The sequence below is a fragment of the Delphinus delphis genome, chromosome 6 (assembly GCF_949987515.2).
Source record: "Delphinus delphis chromosome 6, mDelDel1.2, whole genome shotgun sequence".
NCBI classification, from domain to species: Eukaryota; Metazoa; Chordata; class Mammalia; order Artiodactyla; family Delphinidae; genus Delphinus; species Delphinus delphis.
The window spans coordinates 111,662,328-111,686,758 of NC_082688.1; positions in this window are offsets into that span (position 1 = coordinate 111,662,328).

Below are 24,431 nucleotides of genomic sequence, written 5' to 3' on the forward strand. Positions count from 1 at the left end.
CAGGAGTCCAAGGGCTTCCCATCCCAGGCGCAACACTTAAAATGATTCACTCCTGGTAATGGCTCTTCTCAGTGAGGTGCACAGCACTTGGAGTGCTGAGTCATTCTTCTTAAATTGAACAGATTACGATTGATAGTTGGAAAGGACATCTGAGGTGGAGTCAGTTCTTTATCAGCTTATAATTTAATTTTATGAACCCAGTTGATGAGGGTTAATTTCCTCCTTTCAGAGTCTTATCTAGAGAAACGACTAAGTCACGTTGGTCTTTGATTACTGTACTGTTTTCTGTTCTCACTGATAAATACATATTCTACCATTTCACACTTATATGGAAAATACATCATGCTCTCTTATTTCTGAAATTGAACATAAGTATACTGAAATCTTACTCACAAGCCAGTTTGTGTCTTAAACTCCATGAAAGAAGATATCAATCAAGATCTATTATCTTTTAAAGAAAAGCAGTATGTTCCCAGAGATTAAAATATGCTATCCTAATAGCTTGATTTTTCTTGTATTCACACAGTGCTCTTTGAATGTGTATGAAAATCAGATTACTAAGCATGGAAATAAAACACCTCCCTAAATTCATAGGCTATTTTTGGCCTTGTGGTTGAGGACACAGAAGACTTGTCACTACGGCTAACTTTGGCCATTAATTAAACTACATGTTATATACATTCCAGGCCCCTGTCCACTGAATAAGAGTTATATTTGCATAGAGCTTTACAGGTTTCATACATATCACCTTATCTTAATGTGACTGAACTGGAGAGTTAGAGAGGTCCACTCCCACTTTCAATTTCATCATCTGCAAAATGAGGTTGCTTACAGGATGGTATCTACCCCAGAGGTCTGTGAACCTTTAAAGGGATAATCTATCTGTAGCAGTCTGCACTGTGTCCACGTGTCCAGATACATCAAGTACTCAATAAATGTCAGTGAGGTTACTAGGAGCACTAAGAAAGCTTCCAGGAATCCTCTGACTTGACCAGTACATACAATCAGTTGATTCTCCCATCTTCTGTCTTCATGCCCATAATAAGCTGGTCTTCCCCCTGAACCCAGTATAAATGTTATGGGCGATCAGCAGAATCACATTCTCAATTTTTTGATCCTCTCTAGCCTCATTATACCCACAATTCTTGCTAAATACAACTTTCTGCCTACTCCTTGCATGCTTGCCCTTGTGTAACTGAATGTGGATAAACACACACACACACACACACACACACACACACACACAATCACAAGCATTCTGATTTGTCTGATCTTAAATGTATACCCACAAGTCAACCTCAAGCGGGCCCTTCAAAGGACCCAGCAATCCTTGTATATTTCCTGAGTCACTTTGCGCTCCGTGCAACTGAACAATTTTATACCCTCCTCCATGAAAATCTCAATACAGCCTCCACATCCACACTCCTCTTCAGATCTTTGCTCAACCGCCACCTTCCTGACGATGATTCTCTGATGCATTTGGCATTGTGATCCCACCCAAGCCGCAGAATCCAGCCTCCCAACCTTGCTCAGTATTTCCCCCAGCATTCCCGCCATCTAACTTGCCATATAATGTGCTTATTTTGTAGGCATGTTGTTTGTCTTCTCTAATAAAATGTGAGCCCCGCAAGGACAGAAATGTTGCAAACAAAATCCATTCTGTTTACACATATATCTCTATAACCTAGAACATTGCCAGGCTCATGATAGATCCTTTCAGTACAGACTTGTTCAATGAATGAATCAATAGAAAGGATGCTTTCTTATAAAATGGACAAGGAATTAGAAAATCAAGTTTCTTCAGTAATTCAGAAACATTGGGCTGAAGGTTGAATGATAATGCATTTTTTCCCATTTGGGAAAAGGCTTTTGGGTAATAATGACCAGACAGAGAGATTTTGAAATTAATATGAGAGATTTTGGAATTATTCGATGTTTTAGGTGGACATACCTTAGAAACACACTGCGACTTGATTAGGCACACTGTTACTGCTCCACTCCTGAGAGTGGAGCCTGGAGACAGAAGGGGAATGAACTTTCCCAAGAGGCTGGATTCTCAAGAGCTGGGGCAGAGGCAGTGAAAGCAAATGCAGGAGGTCTGAGCCTGGATCTCCCAAATTTGCCCTCAGAGAACATAGCAGTAGCCACTCAGAGATGACCATGGGCATTGTCATGGCGGCTGAATCATGTGAAATGGACAGAGTATTGGAACAAAAGCACCAGAAGGCCTTGGATTTCACTCAACTGTGTGAAAAACACTAATTACTTGGGGCTTAAGGGTTTTGGGGGGGGGGTCATTTTGTTCTTTGCTTATAAAATAAAAGCATTTGTGAATTTAGGCACATTTGTTCTCAATTTCTTTCAACACTTCCTACATTCTCATTTTGGAAATAGAGTTTTCAATCTCAAGTCTCTCTTTTCTTGCCCAAAGACTTTTATCGAGATAAATTATAAATTATATGACCAACAGAGAAACTAAGAAAACTTCTTAGATTCTATATTTTCCTATAAACTCCAAAATGCTACCTAGAAGAACTGAATTGCACCCATTTTACAAAAGTTAACACCTGTTTCACAAGTGCTGTACAGGACATTTAAGCTAGTGCATCTGTGAATTAATCTTTAATATATACTTTTATGGAAAAGATGAGACGGGGAAAAGTCTAATAGCTTCTTCCAATGAGAAGAATATCGCACATGTGGATAAAGTAGAAGCAAAAAATTTAGCCATCAATCAGGGTTTTTAGTAAAAGAACTAAAGACAGAACCCAATCTGCTGACTTGATACAGAAGAGAAATTTGCTATGTGAATCCACGTGGCTCATGACTCCAGGGAGCTAGGCTCCAGTGCTTGGGGCAGTGTTGATGAGCAGCCTCTCTGGGGGCCTGCCCTGCAGAACCCTGACCTGTCCCCACTGCCCTGGGTCTGTGACACAGACCCAACCGCGAAAATCTCCACCGGGCATCCCCAGCAAACAGTGCATCTGCACTGCCTTTGTCCGGGTGGTTCTCCCGAGAGGGCCTCTTCTCACTTCAAATCTACCTTGTCTCCTGATTGTTAGGTACCAAGTCACACGTCTAATCTAATTAAATGACAGAGACTAAAGGGCAAAAAATGATTGATTTCTAAGGTCCTCTCCAGATCTAAAAAGCCATACGTCACTCAATCATGCCTTTAGTAGACACTGGCCACATATTCAAAAACTGGGACCCTAAATTAACCACTTTTCTTACCGCACTGATTTTGTAGGATGAAATAGCTTTATCTCTTCCAGTCATGATCATCTTTACAAATAAAAAGATTATACCACTTTAAAATTAGCTTTTAAATGCACATGGAATATAGGAATGCATTCTTAATAAAAACAAAACAAAGCATAATATTGCTGTCACCTCCCCTCATCACCCTCATGGTGGGCTCATATCGGTGGAAACAACCATCACCAACCTGGTGGGTTCCCTTCTAGAGAGTTTCCATTCCTAATTCTCTTAGGATGTGAGCAATTGAGCTAGTAGTTAATTTTACGGCAAATTAGACAAGTACTGATTTCCAATAATACCGATTTTATATCAAGAAACTCTTGAAAAAGAGATTTTCTAAAAAGTGTTAACTATCACATACTAAACTAAATACTAATACTTAATACTAAATTATCAATATTTGTAATACTAAACAGTATTCCATTTAGTAAATCATGGGAGTCTAAAAAGGCACAATGTCCTGAAATCTCATTTTAGCAAAAGAAAAAAAAACAGTCTTCTGAAACTCAAGAAAATTTGTAGAATGCTTAATTTACCATTGTGTTTAAAAATCAAATCTGTACTTTCAGGAAATCTATTTATATAATTAAATACACAGATTAAAAAACACTAATACCATAATACAGCACCAATTTAAAACACTTGCAGACTATATTTTAAAGGCATTTCCATAGGGGGATCTGCAGTAAATCATGTCTACTGAAAGCACTGTCTTTATTACAGAATGTTAGCGGAAAATTCTACATAGGTTACTCTCTTTGTGTGTCATATTCCATGGGTTACTATTCTGGCCATAGATAATAGGAATTGCCGATTATTAACTGTAGAACTGAAGTGAAAGTCATTTGATAATGTGTACCTAAGTGTGTTCTGTGTCAGACCAACAAAATGGGATGGGATCTACAGTCAGACCACAGAACAGGCACACGAACTGTGGAGGATTGCTTCATCTTGCTCTACTTCCATACCCTCGTTGCTAATTTTAAAATGATCATGAGAGTAAGAGGACCTAATTACTGTGAAGAGTAAATGAATTAATCCATGTGAAATGTCTACAACAGTCTACAATATCTACAATGTCATTTATTATTATTACCATGCTATTATTATCACTGCTGTTATTATAAGTAGGTTTCTATGACTGAAAAGATTACTTTCACAAACTCATGTATCTATTGAGTGAAGTTTTGACATGAATATCTACAGTTTGAAAGTATGGTGTTCTTGTGTCCAAAGATTTTAGTTATAACTTCTTAAATTTTTCATGATGTGTTCCTGTAGCCTTTAAACAAAAACTAGCTGCAAATCATACAGTCCATGTTATTTTCTACGAGTCTTATCACACTCCTCTTGTCTTAAACTCCTTTCCACAACTCCGGGGGTAGCGGGGGAGACCTTATTTAAACATGCTGAGCACAAATTATTCAAGTGGATGTTTTAAGAGGAAGGAAATTCAATGACGTGTTCTATAATTGGTATATTATTATAACAAACATATTCACAAAATTTCCTAATCTCTCAAAATGTCTCAAAGACTACGCCAGAATGTCAGCAATAGCCCTGTGGGATGGGTATTTCCCTGTAAGAATCTGACTGATGTGGTCCAATGGGACAGACATGATGCTTCTCTTGCTTACCTTATTCTCCACATTTAATACCTTCAAATTATACAAGGCCGTACATGACAAACCACAGCTAACATCACACTCAACAGTGAAAAGCTGAAAGCCTCTCCTCTACCATCAGGAACAAGACAAGGATGTCCACTCTTGCAACTTTTATTCAACATATTATTACAAGTCCTAGCCACAGCAACCAGAGAAGAAAAAGATATAAAATGAATCCAAATTGGAAAGGAAGAAGTAAAACTATCACTGTTTGCAGATGACAAAATACTATACATAGAAAATCCTCAAGTTGCCACCAGAAAACTACTAGAGCTCATCCATGAATTTGGTAAAGTTGCAGGATACAAAATTAATACGCAGAAATCGGTTGCATTTCTATACACTAACAATGAAATATCAAAAAGAGAAATTAAGGAAACGATCCCATCTACCATCACTTCAAAAAGAATAAAATACCTGGGAATAAACCTACCTAAGGAGGCAAAAGCCCTGTACTCCAAAAACTATAAGATGCTGATGAAAGAAATTGAAGATGACAGGAACAGATGCAAAGATATACTGTGTTCTTGGAATGCAAGAATCAATATTGCTAAAATGACCATACTATCCAAGGCAATCTATAGATTCAGTGCAATCCCCGTCAAAATACAAACGCATTTTTCACGGGACTAGAACAAACCTGCTACTTCTACAACCACACTGACTGATCCTCAGAAGAGACCAGGAAGAGTTGCTAAACATCAGTGCTGTATCATTTTACATATTCATGTAGTTTCACCCATTTAGTTCCACTTTATACTTTGTTCCAAGCGAAATTCCCTTTCTTTATCAACCCATTTCCTATTCCTTATTATTTCTCTTTTCAGAGCCCTCTCCCAGTTTTCCAGCCTCCCAGTAAATCATCAAGCTAAAAATTGAACACCTAGTAAAATGAACACATGCTGCCTCTCCCTAAATGCTTTCCATCATGTTTCCTTCCTTCCAATTAGAGTGTTTTCTGATGTGTAATTTTCAGAAGGCTTGCTGGTGGGGGAGGGGTTGGGTGATCTGTGCTGAGTATAAGGGTTCCTACTTTCTAGACGGCGATTCATAATTTCCGGTATCTTGCTTACCCTTATATGACATGTGATCATTTTTTGCATCACTTCTGGAAAACTGATTTTTACTGATGCTGTACTCGCTCAATTTATTTTTCTTCGAGTAGATTCTCTTGCACTAACAACACCATTATTTTTATAAAACTGTTTTCCAAATTCGTCGTCAACTTGGTAGAATTACTACGTTTAATGGACATAATATATATCCTCTCCTGTAAGTCTTTCATTAACACAACTAATAAGACCCTACCACCACCAACACTGCTTACTGCATTTTACTTACTCCCTTATTTTTAAGTTATTCAGAACAGACTTTTAAAATTGTTTTCCTGCCACTCACCTCTGCTTTAACCTAAGACCTCTTTGATCTAAACCATATTTCTACAATGTTTTGATAAACGCTCTGTGAGATAAAACCTTGAACCTCATTAAGGTGAAATCATATTACTTTTTGCTCCTTGTCACTTACCTTTTAGGGAAATCACGTTCATGTGAGGAAAAAAAAAAAAAGCCAGCTTAAGTTGACAGAATTTGTTTGCTTAGATGAATTACTTTAATAATGTGTAACATATTGCCAAGTTTGAAAACTGCTTTTACCCTCATCCAGCCTCTTTTTTCCTCAGGGTCTCTACGTTTGCCCTTTTTCAGTCTTTAGGAATTAGCCTCATTGTTGATAAGTTCTCAGAAGTAGTGGGCAGCATTCTTCAGTAATGACAACCAGTTCTTGTGCGCCAGGACCACAGCCTGCGTAGGGTAGAACACGCCTAACCTGTCAGCACAACCTTTACACAACCCCACCGATTTAACCATGGCCACCACCGTCAGGGGTCACCTACGATAGCCAGCAGAATGTAGGTGAACTTCCAAGGGAAACCAAGAGTTTTATAAGTAATTTTTTAAGGCTTTTCTAAGTCAGCTGACAAGAACTTCCCTTTTCCATCATCCTTTTTAAGCATCTCACTTAGCTTATTTTTGGGATTAAAGACTTTTGCATATTCCTTTATTCCTTATGTAAACTGCATCCACTTTGTTTTGTGTGTCTATGCAGCCATTCAAGGGATTCCATTAAACCGCTAAGGGCAGACGATGTCAAATTTCTCTTGTGTAACAATGGATAAGAAATCAAGGTATTTAAATAGTATACACCGTCCGCTTTTCCAGATGTTACATTTACTTACTTCCAATAAATCTCTGTTTACCATGGGCAAATATTACGTGCTCAACTACAAATGCTCACTTTGAAAGTCAGCTGCAACATTTAAAAAAATCATAGAACTAGAAATTTCTTAATTATTCTGGTTAGTTGATGCCTCTGCCCCCAAATTATCACGGATTCAAATTATTGCACATATGCAAGTGGTTTGGCTCTTAAGAAGAGATTCCAAAGGTAGAGGAAAACCAACACTGTCTCCTGCCAAAGTAATCTACTGAATCATTAGTTGTGAACTTAAGAAGCTCTTCCTGGGGCTTCCCTGGTGGCGCAGTGGTTGAGAGTCCACCTGCTGATACAGGGGATGCAGGGTTCGTCTGGGAGGATCCCACATGCTGCGGAGCGGCTGGGCCCGTGAGCCAGGCCGCTGAGCCTGTGCTCCGCAATGGGAGAGGCCACAACAGTGAGAGGCCCGCGTACCGCAAAAAAAAAAAAAAAAAAAAAAAAAAAAAAGAAGCTCTTCCTAACATACAACCAAATGCCACGAAAGCCCTTTTTAAATGTCTCAAAAATCGGATCCTCTAAAATGTGGGGGGTTTTTAAAAGAAAATAGTGTGCAGAACAGTGACAAAAGGGAATATACTGTTGAAGAATGATATCCAAGATGGTTCTTTTAATTTCAATATGTTACAGTGACAAATAGCCTGCAACAAAGCAAAGACATACAATTTGTCTTGTAACTATTCCCCTGTCCACTTGCTTGGCTAAACACAGATTGGGTCAGGAATAAAAAATACATATTGATTGAATTTCTGTCCTTACATATTTTAAGATGAAGTCTAGTGAAAAGGGTAGACGCTGACGGTATTTTTAATGGCAGACAATTTCTACTTAATGGGTTTTTTTTTGCTCTATGAATTTATGTATACATTTTCTCCTGAATCTATAACCTTGCTCCTAAGTGTTGGACTAACAATACTGATAAGAGAATATTCACATGGGCAATGGATTATTCCTTAAAAGCATGTATACAGGAGATCTCTGTTACAGTGCTTCAAAACTTGGATATAAAGTGTCTACCAGTAAGTATTTTCAAAATACTTTAAAATCCATCTTTCTAATATTTTGTTCTGGCAACTCTAAACATCTATAAGTGAAATATTCCAGAATTCAGAACAGATTAACTCTATACTAAATGTACATTAAGTATATATGATACAACGATTCCAGGTGGAAGATTTGTTTTCTCTGTAATCTCACTCTCTCAAGTGAGTTGTTCCAAAGTCTGTACCGAGAGGGATGCACTAGAAAACCTAATTATAGACATAAACCTAATCTGAGTTATTATTCAATCCAGTTGATACTTTGACCACTAGCTTCTGATCCTTACATCAGGGGTCTCTAAACACAAGAAAGTAATAAAGAGATGATCATCATTCTAAATATCCCCCCATTCATGTAATTTACATTATTTGGAGATATAACAACCAGAAGAACTGAGATTAGAAATGGGTAAAAGAAATGGATTGACTCCAAGAAATATAGGGTAGGAATGGGTGGCAGGTGTAGACACACTTTTTAGTTTGTGTCATTCTGCTCTATTCAGTTGTTTTATCACATGCATTTCTTTTTTAATGTCAATCATGACTACACCATGAAGGTTCATGTCCAATGATATGAAAATACAAATCACAAAGTGATCTTTTGAGACCCTGTTTATAGCTTCAAGATATTGGAAACTATGCTTCTAAGTAAAAGGAAAGGTTAAATAAACTGTGGCACATCTACACAATGGAAGACCATGCAGTTGTAGAAATAATTAGGATCTCTGACTTTATTTAATAATTATTTATCTCTGATAAATGAATCAGTGAAAAAAGCTAAGTGCAACACAGGTCCATCATATCTCTTTTTTTTGTAAGAAAGATGGAAAAAATTAGAAATTATGCATATCTACTCCCATGGGCACAAAACAAAAGAGAGGACAAATTAGAAATTACTGATATTGGTAACAGAGGGAAAGAATAGAAGGGAAAAGAGGGAAAGAATAGAAGGAATTTGGGGGAATAACACATCTCTGACAATAGCTCTTGTAAACAGTTCGAACCTCAGAACTCTGTGTTTCACATACTCAAAAAGAATAAAAAATAAAATTAAAAGGAGGAGTTGTGAAATGAAAACAAATAAACCAAAGTTGTATTTCAAGTTAATAATAAAACTACACTAAGGAGGTAGTAGGGAGGGGCAGGAAAAGAGGAATAACCTTGGCAACTTTTAAACACAGTTTTTCAACTAACTGTCCCCAGGATAAGGAAAGAAAACAACTTTAAACAAAGGGTGAACTCCAGGCAGGAGACTAATTTTTCACAGAAGCATGAGCTAGCAATTCAAAATAAAATTCTGTGTGTATTCAAATTGTGAAAGATTAAGTAAGTAAATTGTGGATAATAGAAAACCAGTCTCTCACTATTGGAGAAGCAAGTTGCAAATACGGATAGAGGGAAAAATAAAATAAGCCCGCTGTTGTTGAATTGGAATAGGGAGTATCCACACGAACCCATGGTCTTTATGCTAGATGGACAAATATAGAAACAGGCACAGATATGCATGAATGTAGTAGCTCTTTGGCTAAGAAGGCCTAGAAGCAATGATTCCCTGGTGGTACATCTTGAGTTCTAAATACCATTATCCACCAAGTGTCATTGGAGACATGCTTAATTCCAGAGCTGGAGTGAGGAAAGCATGAGATCATTCTGGAACATCTTACTGTGTCATAAAATAAGAGAGTAGCAAAAGAATACAGATTCATCTGGATTTGAGGCTCCTACTAGCCAAATACGAATTACAGTTCTGTAAATGACATTAGAATCTTTGAGTCCAAACATATTAATTAATTTACTAACTAGTTAGTTTATTAACTAGTTAATGGATAACTGGGGGGACTGATTCCTTACAGCACAAAGCCACCTAATAAACATGCAAGGAATGATAAAATAAGAGAATCATCATTTGTCAACCATTATAATAAAAACTGATTCAGAAAAGAATCTTCAATGGATGCTAAAACTAGTGGGCAAAAATTCAAGGAATAACAGGATGTTTTCAGAGTTTCAAAGTTTCTCTCCAGAAAAATTACAAGGGAAAAATCTGTAAAATTATAATGGAGAAGCCTGGCAAATACCACCTTAACCACGTGACAAAGCTAAAAGCACCAATAATGGAACAAAAAGGCATTATGTAACTCCTGGTAGAATGCACTGAGAGGAACTTATCACTCCTGTGGTATTCTTGCTCAAAACCTATAGCTTAAATTTAATCATGCGATATCAGAAAAATCAAATTGAGTGAATTCTATAAAATATCTGGCCTATTTTAACCTAAAAATATCAGCATGATTAAAAATAAAGAAAGTCTAGGGCTTCCCTGGTGGCGCAGTGGTTGAGAGTCCGCCTGCCAATGCAGGGGAGACGGGCTCGTGCTCCGATCCGGGAAGATCCCACATGCCGCGGAGCGGCTGGGCCCGTGAGCCATGGCCGCTGAGCCTGCGCGTCCGGAGCCTGTGCTCCGCAATGGGAGAAGCGACGGCAGTGAGAGGCCCGTGTACCGCAAAAAAAAAAAAAAAAAAAAAAGTTAGACATCAAAGCTCAAAATCACCACTTAGGGAGAGTACAAAAATACATGATTCATATCCTGTAAATTGTGGGGCACTGTTTTCTAGAAAGCAAGGCAAGCAGGGTCTCCTGTCTTACGTCACAATCCTATGCATGTAGGTCTCTCCTCTACCCAGTCTTTTTCTTCTACACCTACTCACTGCAGACCCTTAACACTGCCCTTTGGAAACCAAGCTAAAGTTCAAAACCTACATCTCCTGTCCCTATATACTTATAGTGAACAACACCATTCTTGAAGATTTTTTAGGACTTTTCTATGATCATAACAATTTTTAACCAATCCTGTAGCAAAGGCTAACAATTGCTCCTCAGGTGCGAAGGAACACCCAAAGCCATCAACGACCTTTGAGATCTTCTTCTCCATTTCTTCCACATTTCTCCTCTTTTCCTCCTGGGCTAGCATTTTGCTTAAAGGCTATTTCACACTTTTCTTTGAAATTAAATTCTACTGAAGAGGATACACCATCTATGTTTTAAATTAGTTTTCCTTCTCCTTTCATTCTTAAATACTAAGAAGTGATTAAAATTAATGATGTGCTGGGCGGTCTGAGGACTCAGCAGAAGGCTGCGCGATGCCTTCATTATGTGAGAAGGCTCCCCTCACTTAAAAACCTAAGTCACAATTTCCACAAACTGAACAAAAGTTACTCTCCCGGGTACAAAGCTAAGTTTACTTCACTTTCTACGTTAAAGAAATAGCTTCCCGTTCCCCTGCTACCAGGTCTTGAAAGGACTGAGGGAAAAGATTAAAGGCCCTTATGAGGGCAGAGGGGGTGATCTAATCCCCCTTTCCTGCTGCCTGCTGTCTTCCAGGGAGCATTCATTCCTAATTAGCCACAGCCAGGAGCGGGCATAAGCAGTACACACAGCCCCCCTGGGAAAATTCACAAATGCAAAAAGTGAAATGTGGCCATAACACATGTAGTGAGTTGTGTGTGTGTGTGTGTGTGTGTGTGTGTGTGTAAGATGATCCTCTATAAAGCATAGATAAACAACAGTTTTTTCCAAAACGTAAAACATCATTGGAGTAATACAATTCGAGGGCATTTTCTGATTAAGTTAAATTTCCCCTGGTATCATACAGTTATCTTTAGAAGCATGTGGGACATAAATGTTTTAAGGCTTCCTGTTCAGATGAGTACATACTATACTAATCTCTCATTTAAAGAAAACTTCAATTAGCCATGTTCCTATTTGAACTGTCCTTACAAATGAAAAAGTTCAGCCTAATGGAATCCTGCATCAGCGTTTCTCAAAGTTGATTAGCATAAGAATGCCTTGGGGGTAGATGTTAACATGCAGATGCCTAGGTCCAGCCCCGGATTCAGTAAATCTACTTTAGTGAGGGCTGCACCTTAATTTTTAACAGCTGTCGCAGATTTTATCGCAGTGGTCATTGGACAAGAGTGAAAAAAAAATGTCCCCAAGAGGTACCATAACGGCCAACAACTCAGTGCTTTAGGCTGTACTTCACTGAGAAAAGAATTCAAACTGACCCAGACACGTGTAGATCAGAAGAGCTGCGTGCTGTGAAATATGCAACGAGTGGATTTTTTGTTCAAAATGAAATTAAAATAATGACAGTGAGATGAAACTCTTGTGTTTTTTTAACCCCTGTTATTCTCCTACATTTGGGTGTCATTTATGAGCTTGGCTTTGTCCCATAAGGAAATAGTTATTCTGCAGCCTGAAAACAAAAGCATCCATTGAGACCTTAAGAGTTTAAAAATTGATGATAAAGTATCTTCCGGCCCTCCACCAACTGCCTGGTGCATCAGGCTAGATCAGAATCCCCCACTAGCACCAAACACCCTGCCCTTCACTGCCCCCAGTTAATAGGTGTGGAGGTAAGAAAAGGCCCTCAGTTCAATTTGAGAAATCAAAGGTAGAAGATAATGGTTTCCAGCGTCCCTGAAATCCTAGAAAGTTCCCACATGATCAGAGAGTGGAGGGAACAAGAGAAGTAGATGCTTATGGACCACAGATGGTGATTGGTATGATTGCCCCACCAAGAATTCTAGACACTTAGGAAGGCATGAGATGGTAGCCAAACCTTCCCTGTGCCTCCTGAAAGATAAGGAAATTAGGAGAGAGGGAGAGGGAGAGGGAGAGAGGGAGAGAGGGAGAGAGGGAGAGGGAGAGGGAGAGGGAGAGAGGGAGAGAGGGAGAGGGAGAGAGGGAGAGAGGGAGAGAGGGAGGAAGGATGGGGGATGTGTGTCAGACTGGGTCCTGCCACAGTGGGAAAAAGCAGCCAAGTACTGCCAGAAAGACAGCCTCGGCTAAAGCCAATAGAGGGATGTCCCCATCAAGGGACCGGGTGGGATGAAACACCTACTGGAGCGGGGAGGAGACTGATGGGACCCGTGTCACCCGGCTTCTCCAAGGCGTCTGGCATCAGACTCTATGGGAGCTTGTGATGGAATCCACAGCTAGGAAGTTAGGGTTTGTTTGCACATAGGGGATCTATGACTTGAGAGATGTGAACGTACCACAAGATTTAAGCATTGATGCTGTCAGAGTCCCTTCCGCATTGTTACCATAGAGACATTTCTATATATAGTAAACTCCACCAGAGGGATTTCTCTTCTCTGCATTTTTATGTCATTCACCAGGAAAGAAGCTGCCCCATTGTCATGGGACAGAAACAACAGCAATATATTGATATGCAGGTGCCAACGTGAGGTGTCTTCCTGCCACTTCGTCACTAGGAAAAGGAACGGGGGTGGCCCTTAGGAATGCAGGATTCAATCCTAACCTTATGAAGTTCTCATCATGTGATTTGGGGTGAGCACCATAAATTCTGTCAATTTTCTCATCTTTTAGAGAGCTCTAATTATATCTACCTCAGAGGTTTGGTTTGGTTTTGAAAGATAGTAAGAAGTCAAAAGTTCCCTTTGGCTCTATATCTTCAGTCAAAAATCCACCAAAACTACCTCATATTATTAGAGTGTACAGAATGGTAAGTAATGAATAAATACAAACTTATTAATCTAGCCCACATTCGAGCTTCATTAATCAATTTTTATATTTTTATTTTTTATTTTATTTTATTTTTTTGCGGTATGCGGGCCTCTCACTGTTGTGGCCTCTCCCGTTGTGGAGCACAGGCTCTGGACGCACAGGCTCAGCGGCCATGGCTCATGGGCCCAGCCGCTCCGCGGCATGTGGAATCTTCCCGGCCCGGGGCACGAACACGTGTCCCCTGCACAGGCAGGCAGACTCTCAACCACTGTGCCACCAGGGAAGCCCAATTTTTATATTTTTAGAGTTTCTTCCATTCTGTTCATAATCCCTCCTCTGTCCTTAGGGACAAGTCTCATTCTTTGGCTTGGTTTCAGACGCAAAGCTCTGCTCCTAGACCACAGATCTGGTTGTGCCCTTGATCACCTGCTATCAGGCGAGTTTGTTGCTTCACTGCACCTCTCCTCAGCATCATTCTTAACCTCATCCCAGCACATAAACCTCTTTATCCTCCCTGGCGTGTGAGGCTGAGAGTGTTTCACGATCTTGCCCTTGTGTCTTCCAAAACTGGATTTTCCATCTTTTAAATCCCTCTCTGTCCTTCTGGCAAATTCTCAGCAATGGCGTCCCACAAACACAGTCTGATTTCTGATTTTTCGTGCATATCCTGGTCCTAAATCATATCCTGTTGCTTTCTGCACAGTTAGCTTTTATTTCTGGCCTCTTATCATTTAGGCCATTTATTCAGACCTCTAGTTCTCTTGCTAATAAAACTTAACTTATAAAAAATCAGTGTCTCTAAACCTCCCTTTTGGATCTTTTTTATCCATCCTTTGGTCTAAAACACAGAATAAGGGCTTAGAATCATATTCATGACATGTGGGAAAGAGTGATCAATTTTTCTAATTAATGTGAAACTTAAATGTCTCAAATCCATGTTTTGATTTAGTCAGCAAAGGAAAGAGCAGCAGGAACGCACTGTCCCTCCCCCCTGACTTTACTCTGGGAAATGGGATATTCAGCACCTGTATTTCAAATCTTAAGCCAGTACTAATCACGTCATTGAAAATGCATCAGTGCATAATTCAGGAGTAACAGATAATCAAGGCAAGGAAAACAATATGAGAAGAGCACCCACATTATTAGCAAACCCTCCAACATAGAACCACGCAAAAGAAAAGAAGGTATCTTTTTCCTAGAGCACAGTATATGAGATCTAATCAACACTGTCATTAAAACCTAAAGGCTCCCCAACTTCGCCCTTATGTAGCTCCCTCCATCCCAATGCCAATGTGTCAACTCCCTACTTCAGGACAGAAAGCTGACATGCAATGTGATCAAAGAAAATTGCACATCATCATATATGGCAAAACCAATCTGGGACTGCTGTGGACTGAATTGTGTCGCCCTCCCTGGCCAAATTCGTATGTTGCTGCCTTAACCCCCAACGTACCTGTGTTTGGAGATGGGGCCTATCGGGTAAGAGCAAGGTTAAGTGAGGTGATAAGGCTGGGGCCTTGATCCAATAGGATTAGTGTCTTTGTAAGAAGAGGCACACAGAGCTCACCTTCTCTCTCTTTAAACACATGGGCACTAAGGGAGGGACATGTGAGACTCTCTGCAAGCCAGGATGAGCTCCCACAAGAAACCAGCCCGGCCTGCACCCTGATCTTGGACTCCAGCCTCCAGAACCGTGAAAATAAATTTCCATTGTTTAAGCCACTCACTCAGTCTATGGTATTTAGTTATGGCAGGTCAAACTTACACAGGAACCAAGTGCAAACTCTTGAATTCCTTTTTTAATCACTCCTTACTTTGCCATAATTATCTCTTGTGTACTTCTACACCAGTTTACTGTCAGGCAAATATAGGGTTTTTTTTTTTTCCTCCTCTAGTACATACACAGAACCTTAGAAAAAAATAACTCCCATAATCTGTAAAACACAAATCTCCTACCCTCATCCTTCCAAAGGGAAACACCATCACTGGAGGCTATCCACACCCAAGAAAAATGTGGAAAATATGGTAGGTTCTCATCTCCAGGTGAACCCCCAGTGGTTTAATCTAATCCTAGAGACCCCATTCACCTTGCTAGTAATTGGTTTGGAGGTAGGCACGCATCTCATTCAGGATTTAATTGGAAAACATAAACACAGCAAATATTTGGGGGGAAAAAAAGGAAATTCAAGGCAGGGAATTTTTTCCACAAGTGATGGAAGAGATGAGAAACTGGACAGGGGGGAGGGGAGGCAACCAAGCCACCCCTAAACTGGAGAAACAGTGGGAATGGGAGTTTAACCAGAGCCCAGTGGCGTGGGTGGGGTGTCTGCAGAATCTGGACTCACTTCCACGGGTCCAGTGGGTGTTGGAGCAACAGAGCCAGGCAGCTGCTGGACACACAGCACCAGGAAGAGGGAGGAACAGAAACACCCATCTCCCCTGCCCAGCCTTTAGTCTCCACTAGTGGTCCCCCGTGACCAAACCCAGCGAGAAACCAGGGTCCTAGAGACAGCCTACAGAGGTCAGATCCTCCTGTGAAGCAGAGCAAACAGGGCAGAACCAGCCACGTGTGTGACCCACTTCTGACAAATGAAGGAAAGTCAACCAGGCAGCTTCTGCCAACGATTTCCTTTGTCATAAGAACAGACACACAAGAAGAGACAGCCCCTATGTGTGGTTAGTCTGTGTGTGAAGCCGGGAATTACCACAGCCAACTTGTCACCAGAAGGGGACTAGGGAAAACACAGAGGGTGGCAGGGAAGACCCAGTGACATCTGCAGTAACATTATTATTTGCTGAGTCAATAAAGCTAGTTGTTCTGCATATGTGATTGTGAACAAAAGGCTTGCTGCTTCCTATAACAGAAATCTTCAGTGTCACTGACTAGAGTGTCAGGTGCTTTGGCAGTGGTTGGACACAGCCTCAGACACTGACTTGGGACAATCACAATGTCCCCACTATCTGGGTACAGACAGGTCCCCAATATGACAAGGACACCGGACTTTAAGGCTCCATTTGTTCTGTTTCCATTCACTCCATATTGAGACATGTTCTGACAAGCAGCAACTCGGGAGAGGTGTTTATTCTGCTGTTTCAAAGATTTACATTTTGCCTTTTTAAAATATTTCCACTATAAACATGAGCCTTAGAGTTTTATACAGGAGGTTATTTATATTAATATATCCACCGGAACTGCTGTGAAGGAAGAAATCAACCATCGTACTCATGAGTTATTAAACACAATGCCTTCAGCGTGTGAGGAGATTAAATAAAGCCATGAAGGGCAACGGTGGGAGATGGACTTGAACTTGAAACCTGAGTTGGCCCCAAATGGGTTCCGTGGTCTTGGATAAACCACTTAGTCCCTGTGACACTCAAATTTCTTACTGAAGAAACGGAATCATCGTGCTGCTTCCCACTCTAGACTTTTGAGGGAATTAGATCGCACAGTACATATAAAGTACTCACACAATGTGGGGCATTTACTAAGAGCTCAGAAAGTGTTATTTTCACACCCAGATCATCTCAACCTGAATGTAACTTATTCAGAAAGCTACCAGGAGCCTCTTCCTGCTCAAGCTAGAACTCACAGTTGTACAACCACATCCACCTGCAACAGCACACAAAGACCATTTAAATAATATCTATTCTCCCATGCAATTAAAACAGAGCACGTCTAGGGACTGCAGTTCCGTATTTTATCTCCAGAACTCAGGAGAGTGCCTTGACATCGCACTGCAGGCGCCTAATCGAGGATTTGCCGAGTGAGTTGTCATTCTTGTCTTTTGCTTTTGTCTGCATTTCCCCCTCAACCCACCTTATATGTGGAGACGGCAGGCTACCTACCACCAGAACAAGGCAATTTGGTTTGAGAAGTCACAGAACATGAGGAAATGTGATTTTTTCAACACCTTGCTATCAAATATAGTTAAAACTTTCCCTGTTGGAATATAGAAAATATTGTTCTCTTTAAGACCTTCACACTACACTGCTGTAATTGGAAATAGTTTGTGTTCCCTTCCACAATATTTCTGCCTGGAGGAAAGGCATCTGGGAATTTACATATTAAAATAGCCAACAGTGCTTAAGAGGAAAGCTGGGAAGAGGAGAAAGTGAAGGACTCAAAGGAACAAAAGATGAAAGAAGTGTGGGGACTGACAGAGGATGGGTGGAGTCTGTGTGACTCATGTAAACACTGGCTGAATTACAAAAAATCAAGGTCAAAAACCCGAAAAAGCATTTAAACGTTTATTTTACTCTAGAAGCCTTTTTAGTCATTTGCGTCTGTGCTCATTTCTGCATAGGGTCGTCAAAGCAGCTAACTATAGGCTCTAAATCACCCTATTTGTAGAAGAACTAAGGTAAAACACACACACAATTGGGGCACAGCAATGCTGAGAAAGAAATAGTCAAGGAAGTAGTGTCATACACTATTAGCTTGTTTTCCTCATTTGTTCATTAGGTAGCTAATGAAGGTGAACACCTGTGGCTTGAATAATGTTCCCTTCATTATTCACTGAGATCTCAAGTGTTCAATTCTGTTAAGAATTCCCCTAGTTTATTCATCAGTATCTGAAAATAGGAGCCTCGAGCTCAGCTCTATCACGAATAGAACAGAAGCAGAGGATGTCCATCCCGGCAGGACTGCAGGGTCTCTGCTTCCTCACCTGGAGATCAGCCCCATCCATTCTCCAGACAAACAGTGTCCCTAAAAGGGGCCTGAGGAGCCCCAATGACACCCCAGCACTCTATGCCAGGATACACTGGCCTCTATATCAGGGTTGCTGTTGTCCCCTGGTTCTGATCAGTGTTTTCTAATAACCAACTCACTGCTTTATTCATCCATCCCATTCTCTAGTCTATTCTTTTGAGGTCCAGGCCCTGATTATCTCTCCTGGCAGATGTTCAGAAACCTACCAACTCATCACACGCCTCCCCGACTTGCCCACCCACAAGAATCAACATCTAGTTCCCTAGGTTTGCTTCTGAGACATACTTTGCTATGTTCCCCTCTTAGAAAATCCAGACGTTAAACTCTCTCCACATTTCTAACCCATTCTCCATTCTAAAAAATATTCACCACGAATACCCTATAAGCACATCTTCTAGACGTTCCCTTGAGAATTACAATACTAATTACAATTCCGGGCAGAACTATCTAGCATTTTTTTCCCCCAAGGATTGCACGGATGTTTATGTAAAAAGCTAAAGAAAGTTAAAATGATCACCGTTGCTGAGTTTATTTCCCAGAAAAGAATGTGGGTTTTGCTATGTATTTAGGTTCAGCGCAACAACTAAGTTGTTAATATAAACTAGCACAGAAAAGAACTGCAAGGAACATGTTACAGTCAAATTCGGTTGGGTTTGTTGTACATTAAGTTGCTGCATCAAGGGAGAGTGAGAGCAGAGGAAGCATGGAGCCTCAGAGGTGGAATTGGTGTGGGGCGGGGCAGGGGCGGGGCTTAGAAAAGGGTGTGCGCACACGCGATGGGGGAAATAGAGCGCTAGCTTGTGCTGTGATGAGGAGACGTTGGGTGTATCTCAGCATCTTTGCTCAGGACACAGAAGGAAAAAAGTGGGGCTGAGGGAGTCATGGTGAGAAGAAGCAATCAGTCGAATGATAAGAAATGGCCGGTCACTTTTCAACCACAGTGTGGCCCTGGAAAGTATGGTTTATATAACTTTGGCCATATGCTGTTAGGATATTTATTTTTCGCTTCAAATATTTTTTAAAAACTTTTATTAGAGCACAGTTGATTTAAAATGAGGATATTCTTTCAGATTTTTTAGGCACATCATAATCTGACTACCACCAGTGCTAGGAGAGAACTCAGGGTCTTATGTCCTTGCGTAATACAAAGTGAAGATATATTGGTGGAATATGGTGTTCAAAAAACCCTTATCTGAAGCTCTGTACCTGTTCTGGAAATAGAGCTGCTTTCTGTGTCACAGTGACCCTCGTGGCTCTGATCCTTCAGACAAAAGTAATATGTTCCATTCTCGCAACTACAATTTCAAACAGCAAACTTTGAAATCATCTGTGATTTTAGAGACAGTTTTCTCAGCACTATGTACCTGATGTTAATTAACAAAAGCAATTTTTATAAGTTCATTACTATGAGTTTCTTTATTTTAGATTTGTTTTCTAAAGAAAGAAATGATTTTTTAATCATAATTGTTAGGAAGGAGGTGGCCAAGTAAAAATTATCTCATTCTTAGAACAGTAGGATTTGCTTCATTAAATAATAATAATCTTACCATAGAAAGAGGATTCTATTTCCTTCTCTGAAAATCCTCACCATTTAGTAAATTGTCTACTATTTTTACTTAACAGAGAGAATTCATTTTTAAAATGTTTTTATGCAAAGTTTTGATCTTCTCTTAATGTTTAATAACATGAGAAGTATTACAATCATTGCTCCAGTCTTGCTAATTTTATAAAATATTCATCTTCATGGTTACTATGGAAAGAACCAGGATTTTTCCATCTCAAAGTGTTTTTGTTTCTAACCTCATAATCCATGATCTTCCCTAAGCACATGAAGGAAAATGAAAAAGTTTTCTGCATTTTGACGAAGTGATAAGCACTCTGCATTCTGAATTCATGAAGATGTAGTAACTACGTTTCTGTCCTTGTGCAAAGTCTCTTGGATACCAAGATGAACAAGAGCTAGCAGCCCCGTCTCTCTTTCATATTGTTTATCTAAGATTCCTAAAACAAAATCTGGTTTCCAAATTCAGCAATAATCAATATTTTATAATTGAGTAGTAGACTTGTATAAAGCAAATTACTTAGGGGACCCTGAGAGTATACGTCCATCTATTATTGTAAAGGCATACATAACCCCAATCCCTTGCTAATGCAGAAAAATGTCCTACAGTAGATAATCACATTACCTGGCAAGAGGCTGAGAGCAACTCAATCAGTAAGACTTTAAAATACATCTTTTCTTAGAAGTCACAGGACCATTAGTCTTTGGGGTGTCATTGAATTGTCCCTATTGGATTAACTAATTGATGCTCATAACAATAGTTTACTCATTTTTACAAGGGAAAAATAAGAATGAATTATTGCTTTCCAAAATATAGAAGTCTGTTATAGATGATACAAGGAACTATCTTCTGTTACAGATGCACATAGGGAAGAAAGAGTAATTTATGTGTTTGTAAGTATTCTTTTCCCATTTATCATCGATCATCACTCATTGTACAGTATTAATTTTAACAGAGCGTGTTTAAACAGTCACTCAGTGTGCTGCTAAGATATATGGCAGAGAGGAAGGGAACTAATATTTATTTACAAGTCTATTAGTTTGGGAGAAAAGTGACATATTCCGTGGTTTTCCCCCCTTTTTTCATTTTTCACCCATAATGCATTCACCCTTAAACATGTTAGCTTTTTGAGCACTAGGCCCCTTATAGCAAGCCCTAACTTCAAAGAGAAAGATGAACAAATCTGATAGAAGTACAGCCGTTGTTATCATGTGTGGACACTTTTGCCTCCTGTCTTACTGACTCTCCAATTCTTCCCTTCCCACATCTGATCTTTTTTGTCCACTAACACAATCATCACATCATCTCTGAAGCTAAACTTCACCTCTACAACGTTTTATCTTGTCTCTGCTGTAAGGTCTCCTAAATCAGTTTGATTATTTAGGGACATTTCCTAGCCAATGGCAGGGAGGTACAGCCCTCTGACTACAGTTTATTGGAGATTCAACTACATCCAAATTCCAGCGACTTCTCAGTAACTTCGTTTCCACCGTCCTGGTCCAAGCCACCATCACATCCCATTGGATGGTGGCAATAGTCCCCTGACATCTCCTTGCTGTCACTTCCCAAGATGGCAGCCAGAATGATATTTTCAAAGTTTAAGTTGGATCATGTCACTTCCCTATTCAAAATTCCAGAATTATTCCCTAGTTAACTTAGAGTAAAACCCAAAGTCCTACCATGGCCAAGAAGGCTCTGTAGGATCGGACTCTCCCTACTTCTCTGACTGACGCTACAGTCTCCTCCTCACTCCTCCACTTCACCCACCCTGGCCTCTTCTCTGTCCTTCACCAAACCAGACAAGCCCTCCCTTGGAACCAGGGCTCTAAGTGCTCCTCCCACCCAAATGCTCTTCCTCCTGATGTTTGCTCACTCAGAACGATGAGTCTTTTCTCACATCTCACCTCTCAAGGAGGTCTACCTGAACATCCAATTAATACTTGAGTCATGTCTCTTTTAAGCAGCATACAGTAGGGCTTTGACTTTATATTCAGCCTGGAAATGAGGCTTTCACTTAGAGATATTTAGAGCATTTTCATTTTCTATAATTACGGACATACTTGCAACCATATATACCATATGGCTATCTGTCTTTAATTTGATACACTGTGAAGGTTAATTTGGTTAATTTTATGTGTCCACTTGACTGGGTTACAGGATGCCCAGATATCTGGTTCAACATTATTTCTGGGTGTGTCTGTGAGGGTGTTTGTGGAAGAGATTAGCCTTTGAATTGGTGGACTTAGTAAACCAGACTGTCCTCGGCCATGTGGATGGTCAGCGTTCAGTCCATTGAGAACCTGAGTAGAGCAAAACAAAACAAAAAAGGAAGAAGGTTTGAATTCTCTCTCTGCCAGACTGTTGAGCTGAGACATTGGTCTTCTCCTGCCCTTGGACTGGGACTCACACTGCTGGTGTTCCTTGCTCTCAGGCCTTCGAACTTGGACTGGAATTTACATGCCCACCTTTCCTGGGTCTCCAGCTTGCAGATGTTAGATGGTGGGACTTCTCAGCTCCATAACATGCAAGCCAATTTCTTATAATAAATCTCATTATATATAACCTCTTGGTTCTGTTTCTCTGGAGAACCTAATACAAACACCTTTTCTTTCTTTCTTTCTTTCTTTTTTTTTTGTGTTACGTGGGCCTCTCACTGTTGTGGCCTTTCCCGTTGCGGAGCACAGGCTCCGGACGCGCAGGCTCAGCGGCCATGGCTCACGGACCCAGCCGCTCCGCGGCATGTGGGATCTTCCCGGACTGGGGTACAAACCCGTATCCCCTGCATCGGCAGGCGGACTCTCAACTACTGCGCCACCAGGGAAGCCCCACAAACACCTTTTTTATGTTCTTTTTTCTTTCCAAATTTCTTTTGGATGTAACCCGTATTTTTGGTTTTTCCATATTAGCTCTATTGAATTATTATTCATTTGTATCCTGTTGCTTTATCCAGGACATTTACAACACACATCCTTAACTTTTTACAGTAGAAAGCAAATTATTATCTTTAACATTTTACTAATATTTCTTAAACTTTAGAGGACTTTAACTCTGCCCTAGTTCCACCTTTTGTTACAGTGTCATATATATTAAATCCCACGAGATATTATTGTTTTTAACAATCACTGTTCATCAATATTTACTGCATGTTTATCATTTCTATGTTCTTCACCTTTCCGCATTTACTGATTTTTTCATCAGGAATCATTTTCTTTAAACCTCTTAACATTTATTTGCATTCATGCCAGTTGGTAACAAAATTCTCTGATTTTTTCTTTTTCTAAAAATGTCTCTATTTAGGTTTCTATTCTTGAAGGAAGTTCCCTCTAGTTGTGGAATTCAAGGATGGTAACTCCATGCTCCCAAGCAATTTAAAGACGTTACTCATTATCCTCTGGGTTTTTATCATTTTTATTGAAAAGTCCATTTTCAGCCTTTTTTTTCTTTACTGTTGCTCCTTTGAAGACATTACGTCCACCCATCTCCCAATCCAGTCCTTGCTGCTTCTAAGTTTTCCCTCTGTCTTTGCTTTCCAACATGTTCACATAAGGTGTGTAATGCTCTTTGACTTCATCTTCACTGGCATTCACATAGTTACTTGAATCTATAGGTTACTGTCTTTCATTGATTTTGGAATATTCTCAGCTATTATTCCTTCAATTTATTGCTACTTTCACACCCTCTCTCCCCCTCCAACTCCTATTACTTACGACGAGCATGATGATTGTGTCCCACACATCACTTTTGTATTTCCTCTGTTTTCAAATCTATTGTCATTCTGGAATTCAGTTTGGATTTTTTCTATTTGATCTTTCTTCCAATTCACTCATCTTCCATCTGCTGCATGTACAGTCAGGTTAAGTAGTTGCTGGTTTCAGTTACTGAATTTTTTCATCTTTAAAATTTTTACTTATTACTTTTTACCAGATTCCAATTTTCTGGTGAAATTACCCATCATCTCATCTATTTTCTTTATTTTTTCTCTATTTCTTGAATACATTTACCAGAAATATTTTAAAGTATTTTTCTGCTCATTCCAATATCTGATTCACCTATATGATAGTTCTCTTGTTTAGCTTTAGATTTTCACCGTATGGTTTAATCTCTTGGTATACCTAAAATATTTTTATTAAATATCAGATATCACATACCTGTATAAAAATATAGAAGATTCTGGTGATATTATATTACAGTCACTATTAATGTTTTCTTAGAGTTAAAAATTATGTTTTATTCCCTTTAAGATCATTTTGTCATGATTTGGTAGAGTTTGATGGGGCTTTTTTTTAATTTTTATATTGCAGTATAGTTAATTTACAATGTTTTTTTAGTTTCAGGTATACAGCAAAGTGATTCAGTTATATACATACATATATCTATTCTTTTCCAGATT